General features: G+C 38.4%; 1 long non-coding RNA gene across 2 annotated transcripts; it reads left to right on the top strand.

Annotated features, from left to right (window-relative positions):
• Positions 1 to 8037: 8037 nt before the first annotated feature.
• Positions 8038 to 11621, top strand: LOC132611454 (uncharacterized). Of its 2 annotated transcripts, none has more exons than XR_009571656.1 (2): positions 8038 to 8468; positions 11175 to 11621. It is a non-coding gene; the product is annotated as an uncharacterized LOC132611454 (long non-coding RNA). The 2 variants fall into 2 exon arrangements; XR_009571657.1 differs by lacking the exon at positions 8038 to 8468 and adding an exon at positions 8475 to 9524.
• Positions 11622 to 17022: the final 5401 nt, after the last annotated feature.

Consider the following 17022-nt stretch of genomic DNA (forward strand, 5'->3'; position numbering starts at 1 on the left):
CAAAAGAGAAATCAAAGGAAAAAGGTAAGATTTAATCCTCTTTTATATGTTATGGATAGTTTGTTTATGTTGTAGTATGTGAAAATGGATAAAATTCATGGAAATATGAATGTTGGTGTAGTAGCCGTGGGTATGTATGTGTGTGTAGGAATAATGATTCAATTATTTTATTTAAGTGTTTTGGTTATTGTTGTTGCAGATTTTATATTGATAATGAAAATTTGATGATTCTAGTTGAAGTTGTAAGTGTTGGAGAGTGGTGTTAGAAGCTAATGTGATCATAATATCACTTCTTGTAGTTGGGATAATAATGTTGCTAATGTGTGTGTTGTTGGGATAGTTGATGAACTTGGAAGATAAAAATGTGTTGGTAATGTTCTTGTTGAAATGGGAAATTTCGGGTGAAGTAGTGATTTGGAGGAATTATTTGAAGATTGTGTGCATTGCTTAAAATGTTCTTGAATTATGTTTGAATGATCTCGAATTGGTAAATGGATATGTGAGCGTTGATATCGGCTTGAATGTATGTAGTTGAATTGAATGTTGATGAACTATGTGGAAAGGAAGGTTGCTAATGTTAGAATGCGTTTTGAATTGATTGTTGATGTTATTAGTATGGTTGTTGGTATTGTTGTTGATGTTTTGGCCGAGTTGAATTCTCGGGGATGTTGAATTTATAGGGGAGATGCTGCCCAAATTTCTGTAGAAAAGAGTTACTTTAAGATTTAACTCCTAAGGGCTTATGGTTAATGTTCGGTATTTGTGACCAATTGTAGATTTTGGGAAGTTTGGAACTTGAGTGTGGATTAGCGTAAGAAGCGAATAAGGTATGTAAAGCTCTACCTTTCTTTCTTTTGGCATGTCTTAGTCATAATAGGCTATGATATGAGTCTCGGGAAAAACTCTATTCCTAAAAATCCGAGCATGATTATGACTCTTATTCATTTCAATGGAATTGAATTATGGACTTTATGTTTTAATATGCTTTGATGGAAAAATTGCATAGACACTTTTACTCCTAAAAGAGTCGTGCGTCGTAAAACATCCGTAACTTTCACAAACGGAACCAGATTGCCCTGAAACTTTCGTAGATGACTTCATAAGGCCTACTGCTCGTAATTTATGTACGCCACCTCGACTTGACCCGAGGTGGGCCCACAATTCCCGAAACCTTCTTGTATTGTTCTATTTGACCTATTTTCGTATGATAATTAAAAGAAATCTTTGGTTATTGTTCCGACTACTAAACGATAATTGTTTTAACTATTCCATTGAATCTTATGATATATTTTGATATGTACAAACGATCTCAGAAGTTTTTCTTTGACATAATCCGTCGTAACATCCGAAAGGTACGTACTATGACTATCGTCTGATTTCTTTTCTAAATGACCTATCGTTCGGACTATTCTATCGAGTCTTTCTAGATATTTTATGATGCATATGGTTTCTCACTACTCTACTTGTGGATGCCTCAATGCTTCCTTCACTGAGCCCGGGCCAAGATATGTTATCACACGTAATCCACTGCATTGTTCACCGTGCCTCGATGTGAGGGGGCAGGTATAGCATGTACATGGGTCTGGAGGATGATGTGTCATGTACATATATTCTGATATTTGATGATGTGATATGATTTGGCCATCTAATATGATATGATATGTGCACATTCTGATATTTGATGATATGATATGATATAGCCATCTGATATGTTATGATATGTTACGGAGCTATTCCCTACTCTGGAGTATGATGTGTTGTGGCGCCAGTGATGGGTTGGCGACCACGTTCTGTTCACCGAGTCCCATAATGGGGCCGGATATGGCATATGTTCTGACATGCATTACCTATGTTTTATGAGTAAGCATTTTTTATACTCCGGTTATTGCACTTATTTTCTGTACCCCTTGTTCAGGTTATGGTTCTGTTTACTGTTTACTGTATCTCATGCTTTACATACTCAGTACATATTCCGTACTGACCCCCTTTCTTCGGGGGCTGCATTTTATGCCGCGCAGGTACACCCAGATGATGTGAAGTTATTATAGAGGATGTTCCAGCAGAGTTGGCAAGCTCCATTTGCTCCTGGAGTGCTGCCGAGTCAGAGTTGTATGTTATGCTTTTTCTGGATTGATGTTAGAGACTTTGCAGACAGAGTTGTGGGTATAGTATGTCGGTTGTGTAAGCGGCTTCATCAGCCGATATGTCATTCTGTATTATGTGATAAATTCTATATGATCATAGATTCTGTTTGATTTGGAAAGCATCGAAAAAGAATATTTTGAAAGTTTATTATGTATTTTATCTTTATTTGATTTAAAAGTCTAATAAGATTGTGTGTGCCCTAAAGGTCTGTGGGTTCGCTCGGCTCCGGATGTGGGGTCGGGTGCCCATCACACCCTAGTGGAATTAGGGTGTGACAAAATCAATCTTAGAAAAGATCGACGCACCCTGAACCTGGTCAAATAAGTCATCAATGCGGGGTATTGGATACTTATTTCTGATTGTAACCTTATTTAATTGCCGATAATCGATACACATCCGTATGGTACCATATTTATTCTTCACGAACAGAACGGGAGCACCCCAAGGAGAAATACTGGGTCTAATAAATCCTTTGCTCAACAAGTCTTGCAACTGCTCCTTCAACTCTCTCAACTCTGCCGGAGCCATCCGATAGGGTGGAATAAAAATAGGTCGGGTGCCTGGCTCCAAGTCAATGCAAAAGTCAATATCTCGATCAGGCGACATACCAGGCAAATCTGTAGGGAAAACCTCTGAGAACTCAGAAACAACTGGCACTGACTCTAAGGAAGGAGTATCCACACTAGTATCCCGAATATGAGCCAAATATGCTAAACATCCCTTATCCACTAACTTCTTTGCCCGAAGAAATGATATGATCTTCTTAGGTGCTGGACTAGGAGTACCCTTCCACTCTAACCGCAGAATACCTGGCATGGCCAACGTGACTGTCTTGGCATGACAGTCTAAAATAGCATGATAGAGAGATAACCAGTCCATGCCCCAAATATTAGCAAAGTCCACCATATCCAAAATAACCAAGTCTACCCAAGTATCATACCCCATAAACGTGACCACACAATACCTATAGACCCGATCTACTATCACAGAATCTCCGATAGGAGTAGAGACGTGAATAGGTATATCAAGCATATCACAAAGCATATCCAGACCCGTAGAGAAATAAGTGGACACATAAGAGAAAGTAGAACCCGGATCAAATAAGACAGAAGCTGACCGGTGACAAACCGAAATAATACCTGTGATAACCGCATCAGAGGCCTCGGCCTCTGGTCTACCTCGAAAAGCATAGAAATGGGCACGTCCACCCTCGGACTGTGTGCCTCCACGACCACCACGGCCTGCCTGGGATCCTCCTCTCACTGACTAAGCGCTGCCCCTACCAGACTGATGACCACCTCTGCTAGGCTAATGGCCACCCCTGCCCGATTGCGAACACCCTCTACTAGAATATCCTCCTCCTCTAGCTGGCAGTGCTGGAGGCTTAGATGTCTGAACTCTGGAACCCTGCCTGGATCTAGGACACTCTCTCGCGTAATGCCCTGTCTCACCACACTCAAAACATGCTCTTCAGGCCATAGGCTGCTGAACTGTCATAGAAGAACCAGAATACCCTCCGCGGTCTGAAGGTCGAGAGTAAGAACCTCGGGAAGTCTGCTCAGCACTGTGCCCGCTATAGCCAGAAGAACCACCTGCTAAAGCCTGTAGTGATGCCTGGATGGGGCAGCTGTAGGGATGATGACGAACCCTGTCATGGTGTCCCCCACCTCTAATAGGACCTCTGAAACTATCAAATCTACGAGCTTTCTTGTTGCCACCCCCACTATATGCCCGACCTATCTCTGACTCAACCCTCCTGGCATGCTCTACTACTGACTGAAATGAGGCCCCAAAAGCCTCCAACTGTAAGGTCGCCAGCCGAAGCGGAAGGTCCAAACCCTTAACAAATATACTCACTCTCTCAGCCTCTGTGGGAAGTAATGCCGTCGCATAACGGGACAAAACGATAAATCTGGTCTCATACTCAGCAATCGACCTACCCCGCTGCTCCAATGTTGAAAACTCATCCTTCCTATTGTCTCTCAGGGTACGAGGGACATACTTCTCCAGGAACACCAGGTAGAATTGGGTCCAGGTCAAAGGTGGCGACCCAACTAGTTAACACTCCATGTAAGATCTCTACCACTGCTTGGCATCCCCAACTAATTAGAAAGAAACATAATCGACCCCGTGAGACTCCACTACCCCCAACTTATGAAGCATCTCATGGCAGCTAACAATAAACTCATACGCATCCTCCCCGGGAGTACAATAGAACCAAGGAGCAGACATTTTGGTAAATCCCTCGAACAATTTTCGCTCCTCACTAGTCAACACTGGCCCATCCATAGGCCTTAAAGCAAAATTAGGCGCTGGAGTAGCATCAATATGGGGAGCCACTGCTGCTGCCGGCAATACCCTTGATGTCCGAAATCCTGGAGCAACCGTAGCATCGGGAGTATGACCTCTCACTCTAGTCTGCGAGCCATCTGGAGCAACTGGAATCATGCCGGCCTGAGCCAAACTATCAAAGTACCCAAACACTCGAAACACAGCCTCCTGAAAATCAGGAGTAGCAGTGACCCCAGGCTGTGCCTCAGCAGCCCTAATCTCCTCCTCCGGAATGTCCTCAAGCTCCGCAGTTAACTCTCTGTCAGGGTTCTGAGCAGGTGTTAGTGCTTGGTCCCTACCTGGAATAGCTGCATGGCCTCTGCCCCTGCCACGTCCTCTGCCACGTCCCCTGCCTCGCCCATGGACAGCTGCTCGGGCAACGGGTATGGATGCGGGTGCGGGTGCAGGTGCAGGCTCCTGGCCTCTAGTAGCGGTCGATCGCGTCCTCACCATCTGTGAGAGAACATAGAAATGAGGTTAAGATACCTATCTGAACAATCTCGTACGAAAAGAATGAACCAGATACCAATTGGATTGAACTAGCCCGAAAAGAGAGAAAGAAGTAGAGTATTTCCTAAATGTCCTATAGCCTCTCGAGGATGGGTACGGACGTCTACGTACCAATCCGCAAGACTCTACTAGACATTGCTCTTGTACTCATTAGACCAATTAACCTAGAAGCTCTGATACCAACTTGTCACGACCCAATTCGCGAGTCGTGGTGATACCTACACTATCCCTCCGAATAGGCGAACCACATTACTATTAACAGGTTAAATAAACGGAAAACTGAATAAAAATAAGTTATCAAGTCTTAAATACTTATCATAACTAGTAATGTCACGACAACCCCAAATTCTGGTCAAAAGGTACAAGAGCGCTAAACATAGTCCGGAATACAAGTTTGAAAACACCCAAAGGCTACATATTGTCTGTCGAATTCAAAAATAGAAATAAATAAAGGAGGTCCTTCAGGGGCCACAGATGACCAAGTAGCTCACCCTGAATGACTGAAAGATGTCACCCTCGCGTATCAGCCACGGGTGTAGAACTGGAGCCTGGATCGTACTCTGCACTCAACAAAAGTGCAGCAAGAGTAGTATCAGTACAACACTAGTACCGGTAAGCATCATAGACCGACAATGATTAGATAACGCATGAAGAAGTGGAAACTAACAAGTAGCACATAGAGCAAACAGGTATGGTCACGTATCATAGACAAGTAAAGTGTAAAGGAATCATGAAATCAACCAAGACAGATATAGTTCACCAGATGATCAGTCAAATATATGAGTGAATGAATGTAATGCAATGCAATGCAATGCAACAGTCACCTCTCTCATTTCACTCTCATAAACACATGCTAAGGGCAGTGCCTCGAAGCCATGACCCATGAGGCCCGCGAAGTCCATGTACCACTCGTGCTCTCCGGCAGAAACCTCGGAGGCTATCAATCACTCTCAATCTCTGACAAAGACCTCGGAGTCTCTCTGTCACTCTCAATCTCCGGCAAAGACCTCGGAGTCTCTCAATCACTCACCTCACCAATCATCACAACAATAATATAGAAAACATGTCATGCATGATATCAGTCTCAACAATATCACCAATATGAAATCAACAAGTACAAGTCATATTACTGTTCACTGTTCAATTATCAATATTACCATTCCTTTTTATGTGATGAGTGAGTTAGTATGTGACGGAGATACAAACAGGTGATAATCACAGAAAATAACACATACGGAGACAAGCCCACATAACAGCTGACAGAACCAACTTAATTAGAATTCACCTCCACTTCATGCCCGAAGGCCTATCATGCTATCCCCGTCACTTTCTACAACTACATACGATTCTCTAATCAGAGTCTAACTAAAGTAGACCTTAACCTACCTCAATGCCAAACAAGTGCCACGAACAATCAAACCAAAGCCTTCCCTTTGCGTAGAGCCTCTGAACGATCGAAATCTATCAAATATATGATCTACATTAGAATACAAATCTAAGGACACCCATATTGCTATACTTATATCCGAAACCCAAAAACGACCTTAAAAAGTGACCACGGACCCACAAGGGCAGAATTGAAATTTTATTGAAAAATCATATCACCCATAACCTAAGGGTCATATATCAAGAAAATTAGTCAATTTCATCCATAAATAGTCTCTCAAATCCTAAATTCTCATCTCTTAAGACTAGGGCTTAAAACCTTCAATTATCTGAAAATCGTAATTGTCATGAATTTGAAGGTGTGCATATAATTCAATACAATTTATGAATATCCAATAGATTAATTATCACATCCCAAAAATACTAAACATGGAAGAAAATTACTACATCTCTGTATAAAAGTGAAAATGCGGAAGCTTTTAACATCAACACTATCTGAACGTTCAATGCTAGCAGTTCACTTAAAAATCATAAAAACATGCATCCCACCAAGTAACCTCTCACTGCCCCGTTAGTTAGTCCCCCATCATTACCTAATCATTTGCTAAGTTTTATTGGTTAATGCTTTCCTAATTCAATTCATTTATTTTCTTTTTAGCAATCCGAAAAGATACGTCCAAAGTGTGCATAGCAGTAGGTAATAATCCAATGATGATACAAGTAACAGCAATAGGTACGAGATATTGATTGTTAACTAGTTGTTCTCTGCATTTTGTATGTTGCAATTTAGTTACTAGTGACATCAATAATTACTCTTAAAAAAAATATGCACATAGAACAATCTAATATTTTCCCTTAGTAATAGTAATCAAATGATCTTCCACATCATTGGTTCATTAAATAAATTATGCACTTTCCAAAGGCCTCTATATAATAATCAATAAATAAGTGCATGATATGAACTAACACAAAGATAATACCTGAAGCTTAAAACCAGTAAATTAATCACTATGTCGTACACCAAAACCTCTTGAGCAGCCCCTTTGTTTATTTTTCTTTAAGAGTCAAAGCTCATTTACCCTAATATTTTTATTCCCACAACCACTACAACGTGGTTCAGCCAGAATAGGTAATGGGCTTGGCCCACTTCTTTACCACAATAGCCTCTCTATTTCACTTATTCAATTAACCACTTTGTTTTATTTAAAAATTATCAACTCCGTCAACTACTATATTTACCAACTTATACCTTATATGTGTGAAACTCATAGTCTTATAAATAAACTATTCACACATATTAAATAAATATATTTCAAAAAGTACCCGCCAATTAAATCACCGTGCCACCAGTTTCCGCAAGTCAAGAATACCATTTAAAGCTACGGAAAAGGTATTTTAACGAAAAAGAGTCCAAAAGTGCATAAACGACCAAACGGGCCGTTACACTATGGGGGATTTTGGAGATGAAGAACAAGGTGTTTTCGTTTCGAAGTTTTCCATGCCAAGACGACAAAAGGACATCTCTCACTTAAAGAACAAAAAGTGTGAAATGCGATACCCGAGAATTGACCTCTTTTCTTTTCTACCACCGCCCTATGACCGTCATCGTAATCATGATTCAAAATTGGGGCGAAAATTCATATCCTCCAAATGGAGGGAAAGGTGGTAAAGTTGACTCATGTCGTGCCACGACAATAAATTAGGCGCCTGGTGGGAGGTAACTCATCGTTTTCAAAATTTTAAGTCTTTTTTTTTCTCAAAAATAAAAACAAAAAAAAATATTAATTTTTAGATAAGTTATTACTTTTGTATTTTTTTTTTTAAAACCATTCCGCCAAATTTCATTATTTGTGAACTTCATTTGGACAATTTTAAGGAGTTTAGAAGTGCAAATTTTGCAATTGCACAATTTGTGCCAAAAAAGTGCTGAAAAATGTGTCTAACTTAAAATGTCCAGGTATTGCAATTTTAAAACAGTCCCTTATTTTTCCCACAATGCCCATAACAACCAATGCCCAATGCCCATAACAACTCTCAGTTCCTTTCACCACACGCTCTCTCCACTTCTCGCACCCATCATAGACACCAGCAACCAGGTACTGCTTCACTTCTTGTTTTTCTGTTATATTGCCTCTCTCTCTTTCCCCTCCTCTTGCTTTCTCTCCATCACTTTATTTCTATTTTAGAATTTTTCTTTTCATGTGATACTTTTGGTATAGAGCTAGAGCACAAATTGTGAAATTGTTGTTGTGTTGCTGTTTGATTGAGATGAAGCTTTGATTGAACTATAATTCCCATACTTTTTGGGAGGGTAATTCAACCTCCTAATTAAGATAAAAAGCTTAATAAAAGTGATGCACACAACCTGCTCGATAAATTGCCTGAGAGAGAAATTAGTTCGCTAGTGAAGTCTGGGTAACCAAGCGACATTAAGAGATGTGTTGAAGTATGTTTTGGGTGTGGTTCGGGTATAAGAGGGAGTTTTGCTGTGTTTGGTGAAAAAAATAAATGAAAAAGTGGTCTACATTGGAGAGAAAGTGAGTTTACTGTGATTTTTAAACGGATATTTCCATGAGTGGATGTTCTTGATTAGTTGCTTGTTGAAATTTATTCCTCTCACTTCAGTGTTTGATTTACTGAGCATATGTTTAGTCATTTGGCGATTTATTGAACCTGAATGAATGGAATATATTGGTGGTTACTGATATTGCTTGAACGAAATTTTGGTGTTGTTCCCATTGCTACTTTTAGCAAGTGCACTTAGTTGTGTGAATATGTATGCTTGATTGAAGAGACGATAGAAACTTGGCTTGGATAATAATTTTCAAAGTTGTCTCAGGGATATCATAACTGGCAGAAAATTAACATAGTCAATGGGGCTTCCTTTTCAAATTTTAAAATTACTTTGGCCTTGAAGAGGCACAATACATTGTTTTAATTGCTGATACCGTGCTCTTACATTTTAATATCTTTTTCAAATGCCCTGTGACACAAAATGGCTTCAAGTTAACCAGGAACAACCCAAGGAGAAGTGGAAGAGTTTTCCTCTTTATGCTCTAGCGCAATGGCACCATCTTCTCAGGGAGTCCCTCCTAATTTTTGCTTTAATTATTTAGTTGCGTTGCGGACAATACAACCTTTTTAGTTGGGGGGTGAGACTTTATTTTGATAGATATTTTTGTGATATGTCATGATGGATGATAATTTGGTAGATTGAGTTTTTTTTTTTTTTTTTTTTTTTTAATGACATTTCTATTAGTATGATTTTTTTTTTTTGTAGTTTAGTTGTAAAAATGGTGTCCGGATGTGATTTTTTGCCCCTTGGCTAATTTTTGGCTTGATTGGTAACAACTTATTTAAACCTTGGCATATGAATTCTTGATTTTTGAAAAAGAAAAATTATTGAAGTAAGGATTTTTGTTGACTTTTAGACTCAATTTTTAGCTCTTACTTTCACTAATTAGTCTCTTCAGGCTATGAGTGACTTTTTGAGTTCATTTGTTTCAATTGAGGTTTTGGATACATATTCTACTTGGGTTTTCATGTGCCATGTGTGGTGAGGTTTTTGTGAGTTCTTTTGCATTATTTGTGGTCTAGAACTTGCCCGAAATGTGTTTCAAGGCGAAATCCTAGACTAACTTGGTTTGGAAAATGATGTTAGGCCTTCCTTGGACCGTTTTTTGCCTTAAATTGCCTGCCCTTGCATACTTTCACTAGTCAACCCCTTTTGAGCCTTTAACCTTTTCTTTGACAACCATGTTACAAGCTTTAACCTTTTGCTATTTGTTGATCTATCTGTTGGCATCCTACCTCCCTAAGTGCTTTGAAAGTGTAAACATAGGCGAAAAGCCTAAGTTTGGGGGTGATGGTTGGAAAAGTTGTGATGTGGAAGTCGGTTAAAAGGAGAAAGGGTTAAAAAAAAAAAATAGAACCTTCCTTGTTAGCTTGAAAACGAACAAAAGAAAGAAAAAAAAGGAAAGGAAGAATAAAAGTTGTGAATAAAGGGAAGACTAGTTGGTGAAATGAAAAGATGAAGAAAAGGGTGGAAAAGTTTTAAAGGATGTGTGCTTTGATTGTTGAAAATTGTAGTGCTTAGGGAGGTTTTGAGTCACTCTTACCCAAATTGTGTCCTACCTTAACCAAAAGCCTACATTACAACCCTTTAAGTCCTAATTGATTTTGAACCAAGTGTGTCTATATTAGTGGAGAAATACATAAAGGGCAAGCTTATGGTACTACTTGTGCATTTGAACATCTTTGTGAGAGAAGAGAGTTAATTCTTTCCATTTGATATTTCATTTGTGTTTTAAATTGCATTTTGTGAATTGGGATCCTCTCTTAATTGTGAGGGCACATGAGAACTTGAATTGTGAATGTTCCATATTTCAATTGAGAGGAATGAACAAAAGAATGTTGTTTTGTGATAAAGAGGCAAATTTTGAAGCTTTACTGTCATGACTTGATTGCTACTTTGATTAGTTTGGTATATGCACACTTAAAAATAAAAAGAGTTTTTGAGAAGTTGGTGATTCATATGTTTTGGATTAATTGTTGGTACCAATCAAAGTCATATTTTTGTGCTTAAAGTGGACCTTTTTGACTTAATATAATATTGGTGTACTATTGAGTTGAGTCCTTTGAAGGGAATTGTAAGTTTTGATTTGCTTGAGGAGAAGCAAAGGTTTAAGTTTGGGGTTTGATAAGTTGGTATTTTATCAACTTATCTCTTCTTTAATCTTAGACTTTTGCTGTGTTTGATTGATAAGGTAGTGCATTTAATGTCGTTTACTTCTGTTTTACAGGTTTATGTGATTTAGAAGTGATCGGAAAAGAAACCAAGTGAAAACAAGTCAAAAGAGGCCAAATTGAAGAAAACGGAAAAAGTGGCTAAAAATGCAATTTCGGGTCAGATTTGCAAAAACTGAAAGTTGGGGGCTGTTTTTGTCATTGTTTAGTTGGGAAATTTGGGAATTATAAAAGTGAAGCTTGGGGCAAAATATTTTCATCTTTGGCACAAAACATAATTCTTGGAGGCTAAGGTTCTTACACCACACTTTGGGGTTTGAAGATTTGGTTGAACACTTTCTTAAACCTTTACTTCATTTTTTTGATTTTTTGTTTTATAATGAATATCTAAGTGTGTAGTATTTAACTTCTTCACTTGAATCTTGTCTATAGAAATATTTTATGATTAAAGTGTTGGATGAAATTCTTGTTTTGCTTATGTATTGAATAATTTTTATTGCTAATGAAGTGGGTTAATGTTGTTTTAATTAATCTCGTTCTTTAATGTTTCTTAAGGGATTAGCTAACCTTAAGACCCGTCCATTTACTTCGATTTGAGCTCGAGAGAGGAAGATTGAGGTTGAAAAAGATTAATTAATAAGAATTTGGGTCATTAAATCCCATCTAATAACTTGAGCTAGAGCCAAGAAAGTTACTGGAGATTATATTGATTGTGCTTAATATCGCACTCTAAGGCTTGAGAAAGCTTAGAGTGAAATTCATTGATTTGGTCGAGAGACTTTTGATGAAATTTTAGAGATCATTATCTAATTAGCATAAACTCACTCATAATTGTAAAATCATAAAATACATTGGATCGTTATTTGAGCGTAATTTCCTTTGTATCCATACTTGTGGCCATTGATCATTTTACCCGCTTTCTAGTTAGTTTTATCTTTGTTAGTTGTTAAAACAAAAATCAAATATTGAAAGAGTGTTTGGCTTAGCGTAGTTGGTGATAATTCCTTACTTGTTTAAATCACCTAGTATATTGTTCCATGTGAGATCGACCCCGACTCATAGTTGGTAAATTATATTGCGACGACCGTATACACTTTCTCTTTGAGGAGTGGATTTGGACGTTATCAGCGACCCCGCCCAAATCACTCTTTAAGGGGGTAATACCCCCATTTATGCTCAGTATACCAAACAACCCCTTAGAGAGAAGCTGAGGGTTTCATTGTGAAACCCTAGCCGCAGGAGCCTTCCCTCTCTCCTCTCTGACGTCATTCGATGCCGAAAATGGCAAAATCAGAGGCCCGCGTGGTTGCTTTAGTTGTTGTGTGTTCAAGAATGGCAATAGCATTTATTACTCAACCATTTTTCAACCAAAACCACCACGATTCAACCCAAACACGATATAATTTCCCTTTTCCTTTGATTTTTCCTGCAGTTGCAACGATCATTGACTGAATTTGATTTTGAATACTTGATTTTCATTGGTGCATGAAGAACCAAGGGGATTGACTCGTTTTGAGTCCAATCTGACCCTTCATCCATTTATTTGCTCAAATCTTGGCCATTGATACTAAAATTGCGACTTGGTTCTCATTTTTCTGGGTTTGGCCCACATCGGTCAAGTTTAGGGTTTGGGGATTTTTCAGGGTTCTATATAGAGAACCCCAAACCACATTGTTGGAGAGACTTACACACTGAATATCATATATATTCACACATATACTCGAAATACTAAATTTCTAAGCAATTTGCTTTGAGATTTTAAGAGTTCGATTTTAGTCAAATTTTAAAGTTTATTTTATGTTCTTGTGTGGGATTTCGTTGCTGTTTGAGCAATTTGGGGTTGAGGAAAAGAGGTCTAGAAGTCTTCCAAGTCCAAATCTCGATTCAAAGGTTGCACCTAAGAAAGGTAATTCCCCTTTCCCTTTATTGTTTTCATTTTTGTTATGTTTCTTTTAGTTATTTGTAGTTGATTATGTGTTAGCTTACTGTGTTTTGTGGTTAAGCATGTTTTATGTGCTGTTTAGTTAGGGTTGTTTAGTTTAGTTATTATGTGGCATGATTTAGGTATTATTAGTGTTGACACCTAATTTTTGACCTCCCATAATTTTATTTAATTATCCAGAATTCTTGGATCTCGAACGGAGTGAAATATGTATTTTATGAGCCAAAATGATTTTTACAAAATTATTTCGATAATATTTTTTCATTTTCAATGGGAAAAATAAATGCAAATATATAATGCAAGTCATTTAAGATATTTTACATATTTTTTACTATTAATATTAAAGTACTTGTCAAATTAATCAGAAAATAACTCAAAACAATTATTCAATTAATTGTTTAAATTATCAAGTGTCCAATTGACAAATATTTTACTCCGTTTAATTCAAGAAATTTGACTAATTGAATAAATAATCATTTTACCTCTATGTCACGACCCATTTCAGAATCGCGCGAGCACCTACCTTTCCCACCTCGGTAGGTGAATCCTCTCATTGAATACACATTAATTAAATAAAGATGATTCATTTAAACCAATAGATATTTAGAAATAACAGCGGAACATCATAATATATATTTAATAAACTCAAGTATTCATATGATTACAACAAATACATGATTACAGACTCAATCCATTGTCCCATGACCTGGTCTAGACTAGTACAAGAGCGACTAAATGAGTTCCGATTTCCCTTATATTCTAAGACTTAACCTCCGTCCTGGAATAAAATGGGAGGAGGCCTTCTAGATAGGCACCGCACATTTCCGCTTCGTATCACAATCAACCACCTGAAACAATCTACACCCCAAAAAGGGTGTAGCAAGTGCAATATCAGTACAATCCACACGTACCGAGTAAGTATCATAGGCCGACAATGGTTAGTAACACATATCTGTAAAAGAATTCACAGATAAACATGATAACAACCCAATCAAGTCATACATCTATCTACCACACACTATACACCAAAACCTTTAAGCATTAATTTCACTCTAATAATCACCAGTCAATCTCACAACGATCTCGAAACTCACATATCATTAAATCGTTCGTTTCAGTCTAATAATCAACTCATCATCGAGACACCTGTTACCCTACATCACATAGAGGCCAAACATATAACTAATCTTACGGACGGTCTATGGGATACTTCAACAAGTTCAATCAATAAATCCAGATCCAAGTACACGTCACTGCCTAAGTAAAGCATGTAATCCCAAATGTGTCAAGTCTGAATATATCAAGTCCGAATCCAACATCACAAGTACAACACCAACATCTTAAAATCAATCATAATGCAATGCGATGAAATAGTGTATTAATGCAATGCAATAGTGTATGAATGCAATGCAATGCCATGCACATGAGGTGTACACATGTACCCCGGACGGAAATATCGACGTCTCGGTAGGAAAACCCAGCGTGACTTGCGAATTCTAAGTGCCACCCGTCCCGAATCTTTGCCCAACAGACAGACGGGACCCCGGATCTTTGCCCACGGGAGGTTCTCACCGGCACCTCTCTGGGAACCCGTGGAGTCCATGCACTAACAATGATTCCGGAAATATCATCGGAATCGGCCATGCAATAATGGTGCCGAAATTGATCATCGGACATCGGTCATCTCACATTCACTCAAGTAAAAGAGTTTTATCAAATATCAGTTTCACATAATCAATGATTCCGAAATTGATCATCGGACATCGGCCTTCTCACAATCATTCAAGTAAAAGAATTTATCAAATATCAGTTTTACACAATCAACGATTCCGGAACTGATCATCGGACATCGGCCTTCTCACCATCACTCAAGTAAAAGAGTTTGTCAAATATCAGTCTCACTCAATCAACGATACCGGATCATCACCGGGTATTGGCCATGCATCATGAATGAATGAGAATGCGTGCTATGCGTGTATCAATCTCAAACTCAATATCACAAGTACCAACAATAGGGTAAGCCAACAATGTATCATATCACAATACCAAGAGTGGGCATGCCAACAATGTATCTACATTACAATACCAATAGTGGGTATGCCAACAATATATCTGAACCACAAATACCACAGTGGGTATGCCAATAATATATCCAAACCAAGACGGATCACAGGATCTAATCTTTATCAACAACTCATGGCATCAAGCCAACATAATAGAATAGGCAAACACAACACAACAGGGTGGCTAGTCCTAACACACAATAGGTCAACCATCGATAGACATTATTACCACTTCCTTAAATCAACCTATTAGCTTAGAACACAAATCTCACCCTACACTCAAAATTCCTCGTCACAACTCATTTAGGACTCAATCACAATCGTTGGTACATTTTGTCCTCCCCTTTATCCACTAGATTAACTATGAATGGCATAACACAAGTAATCACATATTACGGAAAATTTTCATCATTAGGCACAAAAATAAGTTTCGCCCGCTACTCCCAAGTCACATAAATCCATCGATATTAAAAAAAAAACCACATCAAACAACCTAAGGAATCTACAGGCCACAAGCCCGAACAAACAAGTCACACAACAATACCATCCTAGCATTCCATCCCAAATCTCCGATTTCCTATACATGCATTCTCCGTTCCTTCTAATACAAAAATATGGGAAACTAACCGGAGTCTACCATAGGGAAGCCATAACCTACCTCATGGCCGAACAGGTGCCACGAACCCACCTGTTGCCTAGTCTTTCAAAGTGTCTCCAAATAATCAAACTATATCACATATGAATTCTATGTAAGAAACCATGAATAATGATACCCATATTGGCTACTTTCTATTCAGATCAAATTCCAACCCTTAAATTAGGAAAAACGGACCCAGGGGCAAAACGAAAATTTTATGATCAAAATAGCAAATTCAATACCAAAAGGTCAAAACCCATTACTTTAATCATAGGAATACTCAATTAATTCTCAAAATCATCATTATTATGAAAACCCCCAAATTTGGGTCTAAGAACCCTAACTTTAATTCATGAAAATCAACTATAGAATCGAAGATTAATGATTAACAAGCCTAGATATGATATTAGCTAGCATGAACAACAACAATTTCATCATTAAACATCATCTAAAAATCAATTTCGTTTTTAAACCTTCTTCACATGAAACCCATAAAAACCCTTCTTTTGATCTTAAGCCTTTTTGTGGAAAATAGGAATCTAGCTAGTTTGTTCCCAACGTATTCAAGCATATTCAACATTAATCTTACTATTAAGGAAGATTCTAGGAACCAAAAATGATTTAGAACTTAACTCAAGAACCCATTTGAAGACCCATTAGATTCTCTGGATTCTAGATTATGCTAGATGATTAAGAGAGGTTAATGAAACATAATAAGGTAGGAATTACTTGAAAACCCTCCAATTCTCCTCCACAAAGCTCTCAAATCGGAATAGAAATAATGACTACGGTTTTGGGGTTTTAAACTTATAACACTGCTCGTCAACCGCCCAGCGGCTGGGCAGACCACTACAGCAGTCGAGGCAAGTACTCCACTTACCGCTACAGCGGTCCTGGTGCCGCTACAGCAAGCACCAGACACCAGCAATTTTTCCCAAGTTTCACCATTTGATCTAATTTTTTGACTAGTTCCGGAGGCCATCTGCTCACATACCATACACATAGACATACATAAAAACACGCTACGAACGCGCCCGTGACCTCGAAATTCCCAACAGAGATCTCATTGACCGAGTCAATTTTAGGTCAACTCTTTTTCACTTTAATCCTATATTTCACAAAAGTTGCCCGAACCCCGATCTAGACACCTTGAGAAGCGTGCCAACGGTTCTCTCGGGTCAAAATGAGCTAATCACTACTCGGGAAAGGGCGAAAATACCGAAAGGGCTATAACGACCAAACGGGTCGTTACACTCTAAGAC

This window comes from Lycium barbarum, chromosome 9, assembly GCF_019175385.1.
Source record: "Lycium barbarum isolate Lr01 chromosome 9, ASM1917538v2, whole genome shotgun sequence".
Lineage (NCBI taxonomy): Eukaryota > Viridiplantae > Streptophyta > Magnoliopsida > Solanales > Solanaceae > Lycium > Lycium barbarum.